The sequence below is a fragment of the Aotus nancymaae genome, unplaced genomic scaffold (assembly GCF_030222135.1).
Source record: "Aotus nancymaae isolate 86718 unplaced genomic scaffold, 86718_ANA_hifiasm-v0.15.2.pri h1tg000019l, whole genome shotgun sequence".
In the NCBI taxonomy this organism is placed as follows: Eukaryota; Metazoa; Chordata; class Mammalia; order Primates; family Aotidae; genus Aotus; species Aotus nancymaae.
Genome location: NW_026988431.1, coordinates 40,343,546 through 40,364,286, shown reverse-complemented (window position 1 = coordinate 40,364,286; position 20,741 = coordinate 40,343,546). Strand labels below are relative to the sequence as shown.

Genomic DNA, 20,741 nt, shown 5'->3' with positions numbered 1-20,741 from the left:
AAAAAAAATCTATCTAACAAGGATAAGAAACTATTTTTTAAAAGGATATTTGGTGGTTCCCATGGTCTTTCTATACAGCTGCCCAAGACCATGGGAACCCACCTCTTGCATCAGCATAACCTGGATGTGAGACATGGAGTCAAAGGGGATCATTTTGGAGCTTTAAGATTTGACTTCCTCACTGGATTTCAGACTTGTGTGGGACCTGTAACCTCTTTGTTATGGCCAATTTCTCCCATTTGAAATGCATGTATTTACCCAATGCCTGTACCCCCATTGTATCTAGGAAATAACTAACTTGCTTTTGATTTTACAGGCTCTTAAACAGAGGGACTTGCTTTGTCTCAGATGAGACTTTGGATTCCAGAATTTTGTGTTAATGCTGAAATAAGTCAAGACGTTGGGAGACTGTTGGGAAGCATAATTGGTTTTAAAATGTGAGGACATGCAATGTTGGAGGGGCTGGGGCAGAATGATATGGTTTGGCTGTGTCCCAACCCAAATCTCACTTTGAATTGTAATAATACCCAGGTGTCAAGGGCAGGGCCAGGTGGGAATAATTGAAACATAGGGGCAGTTATCCCATATTGTTCTTGTGATAGTGAATAAGTCTCATGAGAGCTGATGGTTTCATAAACAAGCGTTCCCCTGCACAAGGTCCCTTGCCTACCACCATGTAAGATATGCCTTTGTTCTTCCTTTGTCTTCTGCCATAATTGTGAGCCCTTCCCAGCCATGTGGTACTGTGAGTCCATTAAACCTCTTTCCATTATAAATTACCTAGTCTCAGTTATGTCTTTATTAACAGTGTGAGAACAGACTAATACAATAATCTTACATCTTGGATGTTATAAACACTATTATTTTGACTTCAGTAGTAAAATATCTAAACTGCAGTTTTAGAATTTAGAACACATAAATATAACACATATTATAAAACATAAAATGGGTTTGGGCAATATTAAAATATGAGTGTCACTCTGTAACTTAAAAATAGAATCTTAAGATGAATTAACTGACCGATTTTATGTCTACTCAATAGATAAACAGGTTATTCATTGATTGACACATGAGAGGACTAAATAATACATATTCACTATTCTGATAATATTTCTAGGAGACACAAAAAACTGGTAATAGAACATCAAAAATGTTCTCTGGAGAAATTAAATAGTTAAAGAACAAAAAATGCCCTAAAATTTTTGGAAATACTTCAAAAAATCGTATTTTTTACCAAATCACCATATAGTGTGGAAAATTGATGGACAAGCCCTGCTCCTGAGATCTGCTATTTTACTTCCTCTGGCATAAACATAAAATGTACTATCTGAAAATCCCCAGACATTTAAGAAAGATTTCAGAAAAACAAAAATCAAAACACATATAAGAAATAGAGATATGCTGGGCGTGGTGGCTCACGCCTGTAATCCCAGCACTTTGGGAGGCCGAGGCGGGTGGATCACGAGGTCAAGAGATCCAGACCATCCTGGTCAACATGGTGAAACCCCGTCTCTATTAAAAATATAAAAAAAAATTAGCTGGGCACGGTGGCATGTGCCTGTAATCCCAGCTACTCAGGAGGCTGAGGCAGGAGAATTGCCTGAACCCAGGTGGCAAAGGTTGCGGTGAGCCAAGATCGCGCCATTGCACTCCAGCCTGGGTAACAAGAGCGAAACTCTGTCTCAAAAAAAGAGAGAAAAAAAAAAGAAATAGAGATATTGCAAGTAGAAAGAAAAAAGATTGGGGGAAAACTCCAATTAATAACATAATTAATATCTTGTGGAATGCTAAAAAAAAAAAATCTACCTAACAAGGATAAGAAAGTATTTTTTAAAAGGATATTTAATGGAGGCAGGAAGAATTGAAAATAGGATGCTAAAATTTAAAAGTAACTTAGGGTTAGAAAGATAAATTGAGAAAACCTGCCAGAAATTTAATCAAACAATAATAACAACAACAAAACAGAAGAAAAATAAGAAAGAAAAGAAATAAAAGTGGGAAGGAGAAGGAGAGAAAGAATGGGAATAAAAGAGCAAGTTAAATTTAAATATTCCATTGTGAGAGGACCATGGGTTTACTTTGGCCAGTAAAAAGAGAAATAACCATTGCAAGCAAAGTTGTATTCACTGAAAGACCAGGCTACTCTGATATAAAAGAAGCTAATCTACGTAGCTCTATATGCTCTGTTTCATATTTTATGAAGCTGGTTGACCTTCCAGATTCCTGGTATTGCATCTGTGGATTCAACCAAGTGTGAATCAAAAATATTCAGAAAAAAATAATGTAATAAAACTTCAAAAACCAAAACCTGAATTTGCTACGCTGAGTACTATGTTGAATCTACATAAATGAAGTATGCATTTTTTTTTAATATGTACAGATGGCACACGGTGCCAATTTTATTTGTAAATATAGTACTCCAACTCGAGTTTACAAGTTACACCTTTGCCACAGCCTTGGCTAAATCTTGAACTAGTGCATCTCTATCAAAAATGTAAAAATTAGCTGGGCATGATGGCTCACATCTTTAGTCCCAGGTATTGGTAGGCTAAGGTGGGAGGCTCACTTAGCCTGGGAGATTAAGTCTGCAGTTACCTATGATCATGCCACCTGCACTCTAGCCTAGGCAACAGAGTGAGATTTTGTCTCAAAAAAAAAAAAAAAAAACTATATATGATTTATGAAAAAGTCTGATATGGTTTGGCTGTGTCCCTACCCAAAATCTCATCTTGAATCATAATCCCCATAATCCCCACATGTCAAGAGAGAGACCAGGGGGAGGTAATTAAATCATGAAGGTAGTTTCCCTTATGCTGTTCTCTTGATCTCATGAGATCTGATGGTTGTATAAGTGTTTAGTAGTTCCTCCTGAGTTCATTCTTTTTCCTGCTGCCTCGTGATAAAGATGACTTGCTTCCCTTTTGCCTTCTGCCATGATAGTAAGCTTCTTAAGGCCTCCCAAGCTATGCAGAACTATGAGTCCGCTAAACCTCTTTCTTTTATAAATTACCAGTCTCGGACAGTTCTTTATAGCAGTGTGAAAATGTGCTAATACAGTAAATTGATACCCATAGAGAGTGGGGTACTGCTTAAAAGACACCCAAAAATGTGAAAGCAACTTTGGAACTGGATAACGGGCAGAGGTTGAAACAGTTTGGAGGGCTCAGAAGACAGAAAGATATGGAAAATTTTGGAACTTCCTAGAGACTTGTTGAATGGCTTTGACCAAAATGCTGATTGTGCTATAGAAAATTAAGTCCAGACTAACGTGCTCTCAGATGGAGATAAGGAACTTGTTGAGAACTGCAATAAAGGTGATTCTTGCTATGCTTTAGCAAAAAGATTGGTGGCATTTTGCTTCTGCCCTAGAGATCTGTGGAACTTTGAATTTGAGAGAGATGATTTAGGGTATCTGGCAGAAGAAACTTCTAAGCACCAAAGGATTTGAGATTTGACCTGGGTGCTGTTAAAAGCATTTAGTTATAACATTCATAAAGAGATGGTTTGGAATTGGAACTTATGTTTTAAAAAGAAGCAGAGCACAAAAGGGTCTGGAAAATTTGCAGACCAAACATATGATAGAAAAGAAAAATCCATATTCTGGGAAGAAATTTAAGCTGACTGCAAAAATTTACATAAGTAACAAGAAGCCAAATTTTAATCACCAAGACAATGGGGGAAATGTATCCAGGGCATGTGAGAGGTCTTCACAGCAACCCCTCCCTTCACAGGTTTGGAGGCAAAGGAGGATAAAGTTGTTTCATGGGCTGGGCCCAGAACTTTGCTGTTTGTGGAGTCTCAGAACTTGGTTCCCTGTGTTCCAGCTGTGGCTAAAAGGGGCCACCATAGAGTTGAGGTTGTTGCTTCAGAGAGTACAAGCCCCAAGCCTTGGAATATTATATGTGGTGTTGAGCCTGCACAACACAGAAGTCAAGAATTGAGGTTTGGGAACCTCATCCAAGATTTCTGAAGATTAATGGAAACACCTGAATATCCAGCAAAAGTTTGCTGCAGGGGTGGAGACTTCATGGAGGGGGCAGTGTGAAAAAAAAATGTGGGGTTGGAACCCTCAACCAGAACCACCACTGGCACACTGCCTAGTGGAGATGTGAGAAGAAAGCCATTGTCCTCCAGCCCCCAGAATGGTAGATCTACCAACAGCTTGCACTGTGCACCTGGAAAAGCCACAGGCAGTCAATGCCAGCCTGTGAAAGCAACTGTGAGGAGGCTGTACTCTGCAAGGCCACAATGGTGGAGCTGCTCAAGACTGTGAAAGAATTCCTCTTACATCTGTGTGAGCTGAATATGAGACATGGAATAAAAGGAGATCATTTTGAAGCTTTAAGATTTGACTGTCCCGCTGGGTTTTGGACTTGCATGGGGTCTATAGCCCCTTTATTTTGGCTAATGGCTCCCATTTGGAAAGGGTGTATTTACCCAATGCCTGTATCACCATTGTATCTAGGGAGTAATTAACTTGCTTTTGGTTTTACAGGCTCATTGGTGGAAGAAATTTGCCTTGTCTCAGATCAGACTTTGGACTTGGACTTTTGGGTTAATGCTGAAATAAGGCTCTGGGGGACTATTGGAAAGGCATGATTGTGTTTTGAAATGTGAGTACATGAAATCTGAGAGGGGCCAGAGGTAAAATAACATGGTTTAGCTGTGTCCTCTGCCAAAACCTCATCTTGAATTGTAATCCCCATAAACCACATAATTCCCACAGGACAAGGGAGAGAACAGGTGGAGGTAATTGTATCATGGGGGCAGTTCCCTCCATACTGTTCTCATGATATTAAGTTCTCACAAAATCTGATGGTTTTATACATGTTTGGTAGTTCTTCCTGCTTTCATTTTTCTTCCTGCTACCTTGTGAAGAAGATGCCTTGCTTCCCCTTTACCTTCCACCATGATTGTAAGTTTCCTGAGGCTTCCCTAGACATGCAGAACTGTGAGTCAATTAAACCTCTTTCCTTTATAAATTACTCTGTCTCAGGAGTTCTTTATAGTAATGTGAAAATGGACTAATACTGAGTGCTTGAAGTACTTTGCAAAGGTGACTCAGCTCTAATCATAATGGGAGATAATGCACTTCTTTTGAGAGGTCCCTCTGTAACTCATATTCTATGGTTATTGCAGGTCTCAAGGTTTTTTATTTTCGTGGGTACATAGTAGGTATATATACTTATGGGGTATATGAAATGTTTTGAAGTTCTTAAGTCTTCTCCAAAAAAAATGGAATCTGAATTCTCACAAACTCTAATCCAAAATAAGCATTTCCATAGCATACCACACTAACAGATTTTGGGGTCATTTGGAGCTACTGCAGACCTGTACCAAACTATTATCTGTGAACATGAGGTTAAGCACCAAAAATGTTCCATTTTTCCAAATCTCAGAACTTCAAACAAGCATTTTTATAGGCAAGACAGATGGTAAAGTTTAACTTGATTGATTCTTGAGGACCTGACCTCCCAGATAGGGAATTAGCTTGCAGAACTTCTGATAGAATGCTGAGCGTGACTTAGAACCATCCACATGATAAAACAGCTATAATAGCAAGGTTTAGAGTCCAATACTTTGTCATACCAGGGTTATAACTGGTTTTCCCTCAGCTATGAATGCTGACTAGAGGAATAGTGCTGATAACCAAGGTTCTGACACATCTTACTGCTATGAGGATTAGTTTATATTCAGGAATGATAGCCACAAGTATAACTGTGATGGCATGGGAGCAAAGCAATTAGAATAAATGTTATAATTGATGGAATTCTAAAGATTTCTCCCCAAATTTTCCATACCCTGGTTATTTGATCAACACTAGTCTAGATTTAACTAAGGCTACCAATCAGTAGACCTTAAGATGGGAACAGCAGTCTGAATTATCTAGGTGATTCAATATAATTACACGAGACCTAAATAGCAGATGAGGCAGTCAAAAAGATGCATCAAAGATGGAGGTCAGACAAATCACTTGTCCTGAGATGCAGGGGCCCCTGTGGAGCTAAGGATGGTCCCCCAGCTGACAACCAGCAAGGAAGCGAAGCCAGGTCCTCAGTTCTACATACTCAAGGTAATGGATTATGCCAACAAACTAAAGGAGTTTGGAAGTGGATTCTTTCCAGGGCTTCCCACTAGTAAGAGCCCAATTGACCAACACCTTTCAATCTCATGTGACCCAGATCAGAGAACCCACTTGTGATTGTTAACTTTGAGTGTCAACTTCATTGTATTGAAGGATGCAAAGTATTGTTACTAGGTATGTCTGTGAGGGTGTTGTCAAAGGAGATTAACATTTGAGTGAGTGGACTGGAGAGGCAGACCCACCCTCAGTCTGGGTGAACACCATCTAATCAGCAGCCAGCATGGCTAGAATAAAGTAGGAAGAAAAAGACAGAAGAGCAGACTTGCTGAATCTTTTGGCTTTCATCTTTCTCCAGTGCTGAATGCTTTCTGCCCTTGAGCATCAGACCCCAAGTTCTTTAGCTTTTGGACTCTTGTGCTTACACCAGTGGTTTTCCAGGAGTTCTTGGGTCTTTGGCCAAAGACTGAAGGCTACATTATGGGCTTCCTTACATTTAAGGTTTTGGGACTCTCACTGATACACCAATGGCTTCCTTCCTTCTGAACTTGCAGATGGCCTATCGTGGGACTTTACCTTGTTATCATGTTAGTCAATTCACCTTAATAAATTCCCTCTCATATATGGATATATCCTATTAGTTCTCTCCCTCTAGAGAACCCTGACCAATCCACCATTCAAGCCTACCCAGACTTCTGTCACACAGAAGTGTGAGGCAACAAATTTGTGTTGTTACATGCTGCTAAATCTTGTGATTTGTTAGAGCAGCATAACAATGACAAAAAAAAAACCTAATGTAAGTGTCAACCAATTTGTATAACTTGCATGCAGGCACATAATTGCTAAATATCAGCCCCAGACTATGCCATAAAATGTTTTACCTAAAACTAGTAGCACTGCTGTCAACATAAATAGCAAATAGAGGGGCTCTCGAAAAGACAAGATGTTTATTTGAGAATACAGCATTACAATTGGAGCATGCCTGCCATAGTAAACCATGCTCATATTCAGGAAGGTAAAGAAAGACAAAGGTTTTTGACAGAAAAAATGAGTACATAATTATTTCAAAATAATTATCTTTGACTAGAAAAATCAATAAAAAGGGTAATGCCAATCTGAGGTTGCACAGGCAGTTACTGGGCAGACATTCTTGCAGAAGTACTTTTTGTGTAAGGTTGTGGTGACCTTTGTGCAAGGTTGTGGTTTTGTAGTCCTTTTTAATATCGGGCACACGTGTAAGCATGAGAACCTTCTCTTCATGGCCTTTTCAGGATTTATTTGTCAGGGGTTTCCTAATGGAGTCATTTGTGATTCCATTTTGATTCTGACACCTTTCATACTGCCAAACTAACTGCTGAAATATAGTAAGTGTTTTTCTTGCTTATTTTTTTCTGTATTCCATCTGCAAGCCTATATGGATAAAATAGATACCAGAGTCCCCATTCTCCATGTACCCTAGTTCCATTTTGTACTACTACTTGTTAGCAACAACAAAGAGGACTAATTGCCTAATAATTTTAATCCTAGGACTCTAATTCACCCCAAAAAAATTCTAGACACTCATATATTTGATGTATAAGGTTGCTCACCATACTATATGTAATAATAATGTTTAAATATATTATGATGTAATTATTAGATGAAATGATATGCAAACCTTGAAATATATTTGTGGGGATCCAATTGTCATATATAATTGGAAAGTAGGAGAGTAAATTGTATCAACAGTCTGAGGAAATTTTATTAAAAATACAAGTAGAACTGCACACACAGGAAAGACAGGAAAGAAGCATATTATGTTTGAGAGGTTATTAATATGTGGTTAGGTTTTAGGAATTTTTATATTATTTGTAAAATATGCAACAAATTACTACCTTGTAATATACAAAACTTTTGTAAAAAAGTGGCCTAGCGCCACTTTGCACACAAACATTCTAGAAATATCCAGATTTAGAAATTACTTAGTCCACTGTTTTGCTATGAAAGAATACCTGAGACTGAGTAATTTATATATTTTTTAAAAATGTTTATTTGGCCCCCTGTTCTGCAGGTTGAAAAAGAAGCATGGTACCAGCATCTGTTTCTGGTGAGGGCTTCAGGCTGCTGCCACTCATGGCAGAAGGGGAAAAGCAGTCAGTGTTTCTAGAGATCACATGGTGAGAGAAGAAGCAAGAGAGAGGAGGAAAGTGCAGAGTGTGAATTCACTCATTACTGCAAGGATGGCACAAAGCTCATTTACATAGGATCCACCCCCATGACCCAAGCACCTCCTATTAGGCTCCACCTCCAACATTGGGGATCAAATTTCAACATGAGGTTTCGGGGACAAACATCCAAACTATAGCAAGCAGCTTCAAGAAAAGCTTAGGTCTATGATATATTGCCCTAGAATCATCACCTTGATTTGGTAGTTTGCCGTTTCTGTCCTTCATGTCACAATTGCACTGGTCCCTTAAGAGCATCAACATATTCTGAATTCTGAACAGGAGTCTTCTACTAAGTCACAACAAATAAAATATTTTTTATTTTTCATCCTACTACTTCATGATTTTTGAAGACGTTAAGACAGGTAAATCATTAGGAAATTGCTATCTTAATTTCTCACTTTAAGTAACAATCTTATGCAAATGACATCTATATAGAATAGTTCATTTGTAATTTTCCTTTTCAAATTCTTCATGCTATTATTTCATTGTATTAATATTATACATATTAAAATGGTGTTTGTATATGTTATACATATTATACACATTATTATATATATTAAATATTTAGTATTATACATATTAAAATAGTGTTTGTAAGAAAGTTTTAAGTTCATTAAAAATTATGTAGATGTGCTTATAAATACATACAGACTATATCAAAACCATTTTCGTTCTTCAAATCATGTTTAACCATCTATTTTAAAGCTTAATAATCTAAGTACATATGAGCTTTCATGAATAAACATATCTTATTTTTCATTTATTTTATTCTAGAAGTATAAAGAAATGTTCATGTAAAAGCAAATTTGGTAAAATTATTTTGGAAAGCATTTTGACAAGATAGACAAAGAGTATCGAAATGTTCAAGCACTATGACCCAGAAACCCACCTGGAAATTTATCTTTAAGAAATTATTCAGAAGAAAAAAGAACAGAAAAAAATGATGGATATTTATTTCCATTTTTAAAATTTTATCACAATCATGAGCATTAAAAATCTATAACCATCTATCGTGAATTATTTGAATTTCTCAACTACATATCCCAGACTAAATTTAACCTAGTAATACTCCAGTTTGCAAAGGAATGAATTAGACACTTAATACTCAGTGAAGGAAACATTTTAATCTGCTTGCCAGACTAATAACAAATGAAAGTTACATTCCTTAAAATAACATTATATTTATCAAACTAGCTATGAAAAATTCTTATGATTATCTCTTTGCAGATAAATAAATGACTCAATCTATAAATGAAATTCCCTCTCTGGTATAAATTTGTATTATATTAGTTTGCAGATGAATTCCGTTCACCATCTGAATTTTCAAACCTGCAATAAGCGTTAGCAATGTTTCGCTGCAATGATATGCTGCACATAAGTACATGTGGTATAAGAAATATACCACAAAATAACCAGCAGTGTATAATTGCAGCAAAACATATATATTTCTTATATACCACAAAAGAAATAACTAGGAGCATATCGTTATTGGAAAATTCAATATTAAAATATTTCCATTTCTAAATTGTAGATAAAATGTTGGAAAACTATCAGTACTGAACTTGTGAAAGTAGAGCTAGCATCTAACAAACCATATGTGGTTTGCCATATGTTACTGTTTGTTTTCAATGTTGGTTCCACTGGTGACCTGGGTGTAGGTGTTACAAATAAAGAGTAAAGTGATCAGAGGACACAGCAAGCAAAGGGCAAACAAGATAGAGTGTAAGTAATTGTGATATTTATCTATAGACCTTATGTAATATGTTAACCTATATTGAACTCAGGTTAGATTTATACATGACAGATTTATAATGATTTTAAAGAGCTAAAGGCATTATTGATTCTTTATGGGTTTTTGTGATATTTTACTTTGCTTTGTTTAAATTTAGCATTCATAAAGGAGTATGAATTTGATATCCAAGCTTAGTCTCTGACTGAGTAACGAAATGTTACTCAGTATGTTAACCAAATGTTACTCAGAGGTGTGAACCCTTTTGTGATTGTTAATTATATGTGTTAAACTGACTGGGGAAAGAAATGCCCAATAGCCTGTTGAGTATTATTTCTGGGTGTGATTTGTGATACTGTGAGGTAATAAGAAATATATATTTGGTTTCCACCCCTGGATCCCAGCACAGAACTCCTAAAACTCTTGTAATTTATTGAGCAATAGGAGTGCTGGGTGGATCTTTTGCTCGAATTTTTGGTCTTTGATCCAGGTTCTTGATGCAGAGACCCTCATTAATCCCTTGAAGTTTCCTGCATAATAAGAACATCTCTTGTTCTAATGAGTAACTGTTGGTGAGCTCCCAGATAGTCTCAGGAGGGGGCTAGTTACCAAGAGAGACAATCATGTGATTAGAAGGTTGGAATTTTAAAGTCTCAACCTCTAACCTCTGGGGACACTGGGAGAGAGGCTAAAACTTGAGTAGATAAGCAATGGCCTATGATTTAATCAATTGTGCCTACATAATGAAGCCACCAAAAAAAGGACTGGGGTTGGGGTGCTTCAGGATTGCCTCATGAGTGTAGGAACCTAGATGGTAGCATACTCAGAGAGGTTCTGGGAACTCCACTCCCCTTCCCCCAGACCTCTTCATCTGTTCATCTGTATCCTTTATCATAGTCTTCATTTATGTAACAAATCAGTAACTGCCAGTATTTCCCTGAGTTCTTGAGCCATCCTAACGAATTAATCAAACCCAGGAGTGGGTCATGAGAACCTAATTTATAGCCTGCTGGTAAGAAGTATAAATGACAACCTATTCCTTGTGATTGGCATCAGAAGTGAGGGAGTATTCCTTTGGAACTGATCCCTTAACCTATAGGATCTGACTCTAAATCCAGGTAGATAGTGTAAGAATCGAATTGAATTATAGGACACCCAGTTGGTGTCCTGTTGGCTTGTGAAGAAAAAATCCATAAACATTCATTGTCAGAAAGTGAGTGCTGAGTAGTGTGTGAGAATAGAAAAAACAAATTTGTTTTTTTCTATCTCTCACAGACTGTGAGGGTGTTTCCTGAAGAGATTGCTCTTTGCATTAGTAGACTGAGTAAGGGTCTCTCTCACCAAAGTGAGTGGGCAACATTCAATCCACTGAAGGACAGACTAATCAAACAAAAAAGGCAAAGAAAAAGATGATTTTGCACTCTCTTCTTCAGCTGAGGCATCCATCTTCCCCTGCCCTCAGACATCAGCATTTATATTAATAATGTTTGTACGCATTTTGACTCTGGGACCCACGTTGCCTTCCTTGATTCTTAGGCCTTCAGGCTTGGATTGGAACGATACCACTGGCTTTTTTTTGTGTGTCTCCAGCTTGCAGATGGCAAATTATGGAGCTTCTCAGCCTCCATAGTCCCAGTAGCCAATCCCTCCCAATATATCATTTCTATCATTTGTTTGCTTCCTATTGGTCCTGATTCTCTGAATAACTCTGACAAATACACCCTATATCTGAATCTTAGGATCTTCAGTTAATAGGGTTTCAGAATGGTCTCAGAACTTTATAGTAAAGTGTCTCTTCCCTTGTTTTTGCTTGTGATACCTCCAGGAAAATTTATGTTTCCAATTAATAAATGCTGAGTTACATGGATTTGTGGTGAAGTGATTTCCCTTTTAGGTTCTCATTACATTTTATGGTTAGTGATAATGATATTTGCCTATAATTTCTTTTAAGTAAGCTTGGTTAACAGTAATTAATTTTTTTTAAATTCTAAACTTATTGTCTGTATTTCATTCCCTTCCCTTTGATTCTGCAAACCACTGAAATATAGTTTCCACCCCCACCATTTAAATAAAATTGACCTTTCTGTAATTGATAAAGGTATTTAATTGTTAGAGCCCATGGGAACTTTTAAATATTGAACTAAAAGCAAGAAGAAATCTATAAAATTATTTATTTGTTCTTCAATTTCTAGCTTTAAAAAAAAAACCTAATAACATTTGTTTCTTAAGATGGTCATTCAACAATTGTTTAAATGAGTAGAAATCTTTAGGTCCTAAATCTAACCATTTTGTTTGGTTTGGGAGGTTTGGATTTGTGGTAAGTGATAATTGTTTGCAACGTGAAGAACTGAAGCAGTCAAGTTCATCAGGTGGTGCCTGATAAAATCATAGCTGCAACTGGTTAGCCTCATAGATTCAGCCTGTGCCTCCTCCCAGAGAAAGCTGATGCAGCCGCATGATCACTCCCACCCTGCTGGCTAAAAAGAATGTTCTCTCTTTCTCTCCCCTGCCTGAAGAAAAAAATAACTACATTAGTAAAACCAGAAGCTACACTGTGAGATCCTATTTTCTTTCCATCCAGATAGCATCCGCCCAGTAGGCTTCAGATGGTGGCATAACACTGTGGGATATATCTTCCGATTATTGACTTCCTTTCCTTTATGAACTGGGAGGATGGAGAGAAGAGTCAATTAGACATTGTGTTTGACCACAAGGTATATGTGAGCACTCTTTCACCGTCATTAGGTGCAAACAAAAGGACAAGATACTATGTGAACTGTGAGACAGGACTTGACCACCACAGCTACAGTTTCTTTTATTTCCTTGCAATTTGTGACACCATTCATCACTTCCTTATATAAGTCTGTCACATCTCAGTTTCAGAAAAACCACACTGCTATCTTAGACATCTTTTTTACATTGCTATCTTACACATCTTTCATCTTGCAGGACTTGACCACCACAACTACGATTTCTTTTATTTCCTTGGAATTTGTGATACCATTCATCATGTCCTTATTTAAGTCGGTCATGTCTTAGTTTCAGTAAAATCACACTGCTGTCTTACACTGTCTAGGTCTTCCCTTTCAGTTTGCTTTAAGAAAGGTTAAAGAACCCATGGTCTTTAAACAAGGGTGTCCCAATTTCCCAAACTTGAACTTCCTCTTCATGCAATAACTTTTCAGCAGTGTCGATCTATCTAAACCATGGGTTCAATTACTGTGCATACAGCTGTTTCACTTCTAAGAGGCAGGCAAGTTTATTTTAAAAAGCTATCAGTTTTTCCAACTTTGATGTCCCATAAGCCTCTCAAGCTAAATTAATGTAACCATACTCTACCCCCAAATCTTCTTCTGCAATCCCTCATATATATGTGTACTATCGATTGCCCAAGGTGGGAACATTCTTAAGATAATCCTCTTCCTTCCTCTCCCGCAAATCTATTGAGTCATCAAGCACCACCTATTGCTTTTAAATCCCTTAGAGACCTCCCTCCTTTCATTTTTACTTAACACCACCTCACTATTTTAGTTCAGGATTAGATTATTTTGAATTTGAATTGTAACTAAAATAATCTAGCTGCTTGTTTCTCCTATCATACAAATCATTCTTCACACTGTCACTAATTTAGTCTTTCCAAAACAAGAGCCTAATAGTGTCTTTATCATACTTAAAATTATATCATTTTTCAATCTATCCTCCAAGATAAAAGCCACTGTCTTCTCCATATTATACAGCCTTAAACCAATACTCCTTCCCAATCTTTCCAGGCATTATTAGTTTGGATAGTGTTATTTGCTATAAAAAATTTTCCAACAGAAGTTATTTCTCCCTTATATGACTATCAAGCTGAGAGTTTCTGGCTAATGGACAGCTTTTATTCATGTGGAATTGCAGGGTTAATTTGTATTTGCTTGTATTTCAGCCATCCCTTAAGATCTCATCATCTTCTGCATCAAACCAATGGATGGAAAACAGCAGTGAAGGCTCACCTATTATAAATTCTTGCTTAGAAATTAAACACTTGTTTCTTCTCACATTCTAATTGACTAGGATTCAGTCATGTGGCCACACCTCTATGTAAGGAAATACAGTCCCAGGTAGACAGCCACTTGTCAGCAACAATTCTACCCATGAAAGAGAAAACAATAATTTTGATCCACAGTTAATTGTCTCTTCCGCAAAATCAGGAGTCTCTGTAAACTCCATACCTTGCTCCATCTTGCACTGCAGTCATATTTAACTGCTTGCATTCTTAAAATACACCATGGCCTTTCTTTGTTTGTGTTGCTGCCTTTTGCTTGTGGATATCTTCTACTCTTCTTTCAACACTTAGTTGATAAATCATCTTGAGAGGCTGAGGCAGGAGAATTGCTTGAACCCAGGAGGCAGAAGTTGCAGTGAGTTGAGATTGTGTCACTGCACTCCAGTCTGGGTAACAGAGTGAGATTGTCTCAAAAAAGAAAAAAAGAGATTTTGTGTTGGTAATATAATCAAAAAATTAAAATTCTTTGGTAAGGCTAGTTTCTTCCTTCGCAACGTCAGCACGGAGATGTTATTTCTGAATTAACCTCCTTATGTATTCTGTATAACCCAATTTTAAAAATGGGAAATGGATTAGACACTTCTTCAAAAATGACATAAGAATAGTCACTTCTTCAATAATGGCATAAAGATAGCCAACACGTATGTGAAAAAGTGCCCAACATCACTATTCATCAGAAAAATGCAAATCAAAATTACTACGAAATACTATGTCACACCTGTTGGGACTGCTATAATCAAAAAGACAAGAGATAACAAGTGTTTGCAAGGGTATAGAGAAAAGAGAATCCCTGTGCACTGTTGGTGGGAATGTAGACTGGTGCAGCCATTATGAAAAACACTATGGAGGTTCCTACAGAAATTAAAAATAGAACTACCATATGACCCAGAAATCCCTCTTCTGTGTATTTAACAAAAGAAAACGGAATCACCATCTCCTGAAGATAGTTGCACTCCCATGTTCATTGCAACATTATTTAGAATAAGCAAGATATGGAAACAATCTAGGTGTCCATCAATGGACAAAGGTATAAAGAAAGATACATATACTCCATTGTATGTGTATACATACACAGAGACACACACAAAATGGAATCTTACTCAGCCTTATAAAAGAAGGAAATCCTGCCAGGTGCTATCACACTGATGGACCTGGAGGACATTATGCTAAATGAAATAAGCCAGATACAGAAAGAAAAATTTTGCATGATCTCACTTATAGCTGAAATTAAGAAAAGAAAAGGTCAAATATATTTAATAGTGGTTTATAGCAGGGGTCTCCAAGCCCCAGGCCACAGACCTGCACATGGGAGGGATCTAGGTGCATGCTCCTTATGAGAATCTAATGCCTGATGATCTGAGATGGAGCTGAGGCAGTGATGCTAGTGCTAGGCAGCAGCTGCAAATACAGATTAACATTAGCAGAGAGTTTTGACTGCACAGAAACCGTAATAAATACATTGCTTATAGACTCACATCAAAACCCTACCAGTGAGGGGCAAGTGGCAAGTGATAAGTGACAATTAAGATGCATCTGGTGTCAGGCTTTACAGTGGAAAATTGATGTACTTCAATTGTATAACTGCACCTGGTGGCAGGCTTTAAGTCAGAATCCAACACTTATTTTAGTCTGTGCATGCCCCAGCCATTATTTTACAGCTTTCATCTGCATCTCTTTCCCACGCTGTGCACTTGTCTTAGTCATGGTTTTGCTAAGGGCACAAGCTAACCCTAGCCAAAATGAGTGAAAAACAAACATCACTGGACAGCTTCTTTGAAAATGGAGAAAGACCCAATGATGAGACAGCAGAAGACTCTAAGACTGCAGAACAAAAGAAAGCTGCAGTTAAAGGAAAATACCCAGAGTCCTACTTAAATTACAGGTTTATTACAACAGGTGGTTCCCATTCTCCAAGCCTGCTTTGTATAATACATGGTGACTGGCTATCCAATGATGCTATGAAATCTCCAAAACAGTTTTGTCTCATGGAGACGAAGCGCCCTGCATTAAAAAACAAGCCTTTGGAGTTTTTTGTGGGGAAAAAAAAAAAAAAAACATGAAAACATGAACACAAAGAACACATAGAAGCAATTATTGAAGGCCACCACATCACCAAATATATATTCACTGAGCACATCATTCTTAGTAGCTAACCGCATTGCTAAAGGTAAGACGCCCTTTACTATTGGTGAAAATTGATCCTGCCTGCTGCTAGGGACATTTGTTGTGAATTTTTAGGAGAGGCTGCAGTTCAAAAGATGGCACATACTCCTTTTTCGGCTAGCACCATAACTAGACAAATTGATGAAATAGCAGACAATATCGAGGCACAATTGTTAGAGAGGATTAATGAGTCACTGTGGTACGTAAACCAGGTTGATGAGGCTACCAAAGTTGACAACAAAGCAACAATGCTTTTCGTGTGTATGATTTATTTTTCAGGAAGTATGTGCACAAGGATGTGTTATGTGAGCTTTTGTTGCCAATCAAAACCACAGCTGCAGAACTATTTAACTCTTTAAATGACTACAGATCAGGAAAAGTGAATTGGTCAATATGTGCAGGTATATGCATGGAAGGAGCGGCTGCCATGACTGGAGGGCTTTCTGGTTTCACTACTCTGGTCAAAGAGACAAGAATGTGAGTACGCACTATGTCAACCGTAGAAAAATGCTGGCTAGCTGAAAAATCTCACCTGAACTTGACAATATTTTGCAGGATGTGACAAAAATTATCAACCACATGAAAGTACATTATCTTAACTCACATCTGTTTGTGCAGCTCTGTGAGGAGATGGGCGCAGAGCACAAATGTCTTCTCTTATACACAGAAGTGAAGCAGCATTCTAAAGGTAGGTCACTGGCCAGAATTTTTGAATTATGAGAGCTGCTCCAGAGATTTCTTTTAGAAAAATGGTCACCACTGGCGACACATTTCAGTGACACAGAATGGGTTGCAAAACTTGCTTACTTTTGTGGCATATTCAACTGCTCTATACACTCAACCTGCCACTTCAGGGGAGAAGGACAACTGCGTTCAAGTCAGCAGATAAAGTGGCTGCATCGAAAGCCAAACTGAAATTACGGAGGCAAGGAGTGAAACATTGGGATTTTTGACATGTTTCAAACATTAGCAGAGATTTTGAAAGAGACTGAGCCAGGGACTTCTTTCTCTCATCTGGTGCATGATCACCTATCTCAGCTTTCAAAAGAGTTTAAGCATTAGGTCCCAACCACAAAAGAACCCTGAACTGGGAATGAATGTCTCCATGACCCATTCGTGAATAAACCAGGTGAATCGACTTTGTCCCCACTAGAAGAGTATCAATTGCTTGAGATCACAAATGATGGTGGCCTTAAAACTATGTTTGAGGCCGGGCGCGGTGTCTCACGCCTGTAATCCCAGCACTATGGGAGGCTGAGGCGGGCGGATCACGAGATCAAGAGATCTAGACCAGCCTGGCCACCATGGTGAAACCCCGTCTCTACTAAAACTACAAAAAATTAGCTGGGAGTGGTGACGGGTGCCTGTAGTCCCAGCTAAGTCCCAACTGTAGTCCCAGTTCAAGAATTGCTTGAACCTGGGAGGCAGAGGTTGCAGTGAACCGAGATCGCGCCACTGCACTCCAGCCTGGGCGACAGAGCGAGACTCCGTCTCAAAAAAAAAAAAAAAGGATTTTGAGACAGCTTCAAATCTCTACGTTCTGGATTAAAGTCAAGGCGGAATATCCTGAGATTGCCACAAAAGCACTGAAGAGCCTGCTTCCATTTTCAACATCCTATCTTCGTGAAGCAGGATTTTCTGCAGCGACAACCACCAAAACAAGATTACAGAGTAGACTGGACAGAAGCAACACACTTACGGTGTCACTGTCTCTTCTCATTCCCAGATGGAACCCTCTAGTTGCAGGAAAACAAGGTCAGGGCTCCCATTGAGTCTACATTATGGTGAGTTGTATAATTATTTCATTATTTTTTATTACAATGTAATAATAATAGAAATAAAGTACACAATACATGTAATGTGCTTGAATCATCCTGAAACCTTCCACCAACCAACCCTGGTCCATAGAAAAATTCTTTTCCATGAAACTGGTCCCTGGTGTCAAAAAGGTTGGGTACCATTGGTTTATCCAGGGTCATCCAGGTTGGAGTGGGGTCAGGAGAAATGGAGAAATTTAGGTCAAAAAATACAAAGTTACAAACATGTAGGATGAACAAATGGAAAGACCTAATGTACAACATGAGGACTATAGTTAACGATAGTGGTATTCAGGATTTATGATAAATGAGTAGATTATAGCTGCTCTTGCCCCACGGGCGGCAATGTGTAATTACAGGAGTTGATGGATATGTCATACATATAATTTAAATACACACAATAAAAACTAGTTTAAAAAGGATCTAGGCATAATATTTATTTTAAAAAATAAAGGGAGCTTTTGAAACATTCAAATAACTGCTTAAAAACAGATTTAAAAAAATATAACAAAATTTAATAGAAGGAAAGAAAGAAAGAGAAAGGCAGCAAGAAAGAAAAGGCACCATAAAGAAAAACAATCTTGACCCCTCCTCATTCGTCGTCTAAACGGCCTCTGCTCCCTCGCCTTGAAAAGCCACGGGCTTCCGAAGGATAGAGGTCAAAGCCAGAGTGATGATTTTGAGTTCCAGCTGGCGTCGAGGTGTCAGTTCATCTGTGCCCTTAACCACAGGAAAAACGTTTCTGGAGCCTCTCCGAGGAGCACGGAAGCGAGTCGGGGGTAGAGGAGGCGGGCCACACACTAGGTGGTGGCTGCAGTCCCTCCTCCAGCTCCTCCTCCTCCAGCAGCCCCGCGGGACCTGGGCGCCAGCGCAGGGACCAGGGAAATGAAGCCGCGCTGTGTACATAAGATCCAGGAAACGAAACCGGGAGCCGCGGCTGTTGGCGCGAAGGTTACTGCCAGACTCGCTTCCTGCTGACTTTGGAGCAGTTTGCGTAGCAGCTGTGCCCGGCAGTCTGGAGGCGCGGGAGAGGAAGCCACCGCCTGGACCCTGCTCTCTGGACCTTAGCTCGCTCGGGAGCGGAAACAGCGGCAGCCACAGGTGCGCGGGCGGCTTTTTCTGCTGCCTCCCGGGGACGCGGGCGCGGGAACTGCGCGGAGCCTGTTCTGGTCCCAGGGCCAGGGTCAGGTATGGAGGGCAACTTACGGAGAACCGGCGCCACGGCCCGTCGGTAGTGTTTGCTGCTCTGGGGGGTTGAGGATGTGGGGTGAAGGTTGGGGCCAGAAATGCAAGAAGCCTCTGAAAGGGACCCTGGAAGTGGAGCAGGTACTCGGCCAGAGGCCCGAGGCCACCCAGCGGCACCCTGGCTCACCCCAGAACCGTTCCAATGACCAGGGGTGTCCTGCCTGAAAACACCTCGCGGGGCTCAGCTTCCCCGTAGTTACACTGCTTTACAGGCAGAGAGCAGCCCTTAATCCTGGGCTAAGGCTGGGCTCAGGAGCATGTGCCAGCATAGTGGGGCTATTAGAGGGCACGGTTAATACAGCCTGCAAGCTGTCATTTATCAATAAGTATTCACTGAAGTCTGCCTGGAGCCCACACCTATGCTAGGCCCTCTACAATACCAGCTTGGAAAAGATGGCGGCGGTATATGGCCCAGTTTCTAAGACCATTGGCTTTAGTCAGGCTGCCCGACTTTAAATTCGGCCTCTACTACTTCACATCTGTGGACTGTCAGCCACTTTCTCATTTATGTTCTTTCCATTGTCTCCTCTCTGAAATTGTGTAACTATTTAAAAAGGTACACAGTATTACATGTTAGTTCTTTCCATTGTCTCATTTCTGAAACTGTGTAACTGTTTAAAAAGCTACAGAGTATTACATGTGTTAATGTAAAGTTCTTAGAGCAGTGCCTGGCACTACAGAAAGTACTCAGTGAAAGTTAGCTTTTATTATTTTAAATATTTGACAAAGTCCCTGCTTCTCCAAGCTGCCTCTCTGGTTCCCATGTGGTTTCATTCATGCACTGTTATTCCTGAAAGTCTTGGCATGGCCACTTCCCAGTTCCAGGTACAGGCAGCTCCCAGTTCCAGGAACAGAGGCAGTCGTTGTTTCTTCTGGTTTATCACATTGAGATACATAGTTACTACAAATAACACTTAAAAGTGTTAGGCAGTTTGGGGGCTCCTTTCTTGAGCTTTTCCTAAGAACAAACCTTTCTCTTAATGTCACCCTGTTTACAATAGTACAGCTTTGAACAATGAGAAAATGCAGGGAAATGAAAAATACAAATAAAGGGAAATGAGTGGATTTCTGCAGTTGGATAGAAAAGTGGCATGTAAAAGAACTGGTTTACAGATCAAACTGCCTTTAGATCTGTAAAGGAGCTTAGAGTACAGGTGGAGAGACATGAATTGTGTGTTAGCAGACCCTTGTGTACCTCTCCATCCTCATCTCTAAGAATCTTTCCCTCTTCTGCTCCGTAATCTCACTGGTCTTCCTTTCCTTGAATGAGGCAAGTTCTTCCAGCTCAGGAATTCTACCTATGAAGTTCCCTCTATCTATAATGCCCTCCAACACCCCACCCACATACCTCAATAGACTAGTTAATTTGAGATTTCCTTCAGCTCCCAGTCTGACTTTTATTAAACCCCTACCACCGTCGAAGTTAGTGGTAACTTAAAAGCCATAACCCTTT

At 39.2% G+C, this 20,741-nt stretch overlaps 1 protein-coding gene and 1 long non-coding RNA gene across 4 annotated transcripts in view; one reads left to right on the top strand and one right to left on the bottom strand.

Moving 5' to 3' along the window:
* LOC105706597 (uncharacterized) overlaps window positions 1–20,741 on the bottom strand; it is a 158,283-nt gene that overhangs the window by 80,643 nt on the left and 56,899 nt on the right. Inside the window, exon 4 of one of the 2 annotated variants that reach the window (XR_001104859.2) lies at window positions 19,361–20,160. The exons of the other annotated variant lie outside the window; for it this stretch is intronic. This is a non-coding gene — a long non-coding RNA (uncharacterized LOC105706597). Of the gene's footprint in view, window positions 1–19,360; window positions 20,161–20,741 lie in introns of those variants that run through there. 2 annotated transcript variants of the gene reach the window in all.
* Window positions 18,892–20,741, top strand: part of PLSCR1 (phospholipid scramblase 1) — a 31,693-nt gene continuing 29,843 nt past the window's right edge. Inside the window, exon 1 of one of the 2 annotated variants that reach the window (XM_012437097.3) lies at window positions 18,892–19,144. The gene's annotated coding sequence lies outside the window, so the exon portion shown is untranslated. Of the gene's footprint in view, window positions 19,145–19,178; window positions 19,232–20,741 lie in introns of those variants that run through there. The other variant, XM_012437098.3, reaches the window with a different exon arrangement.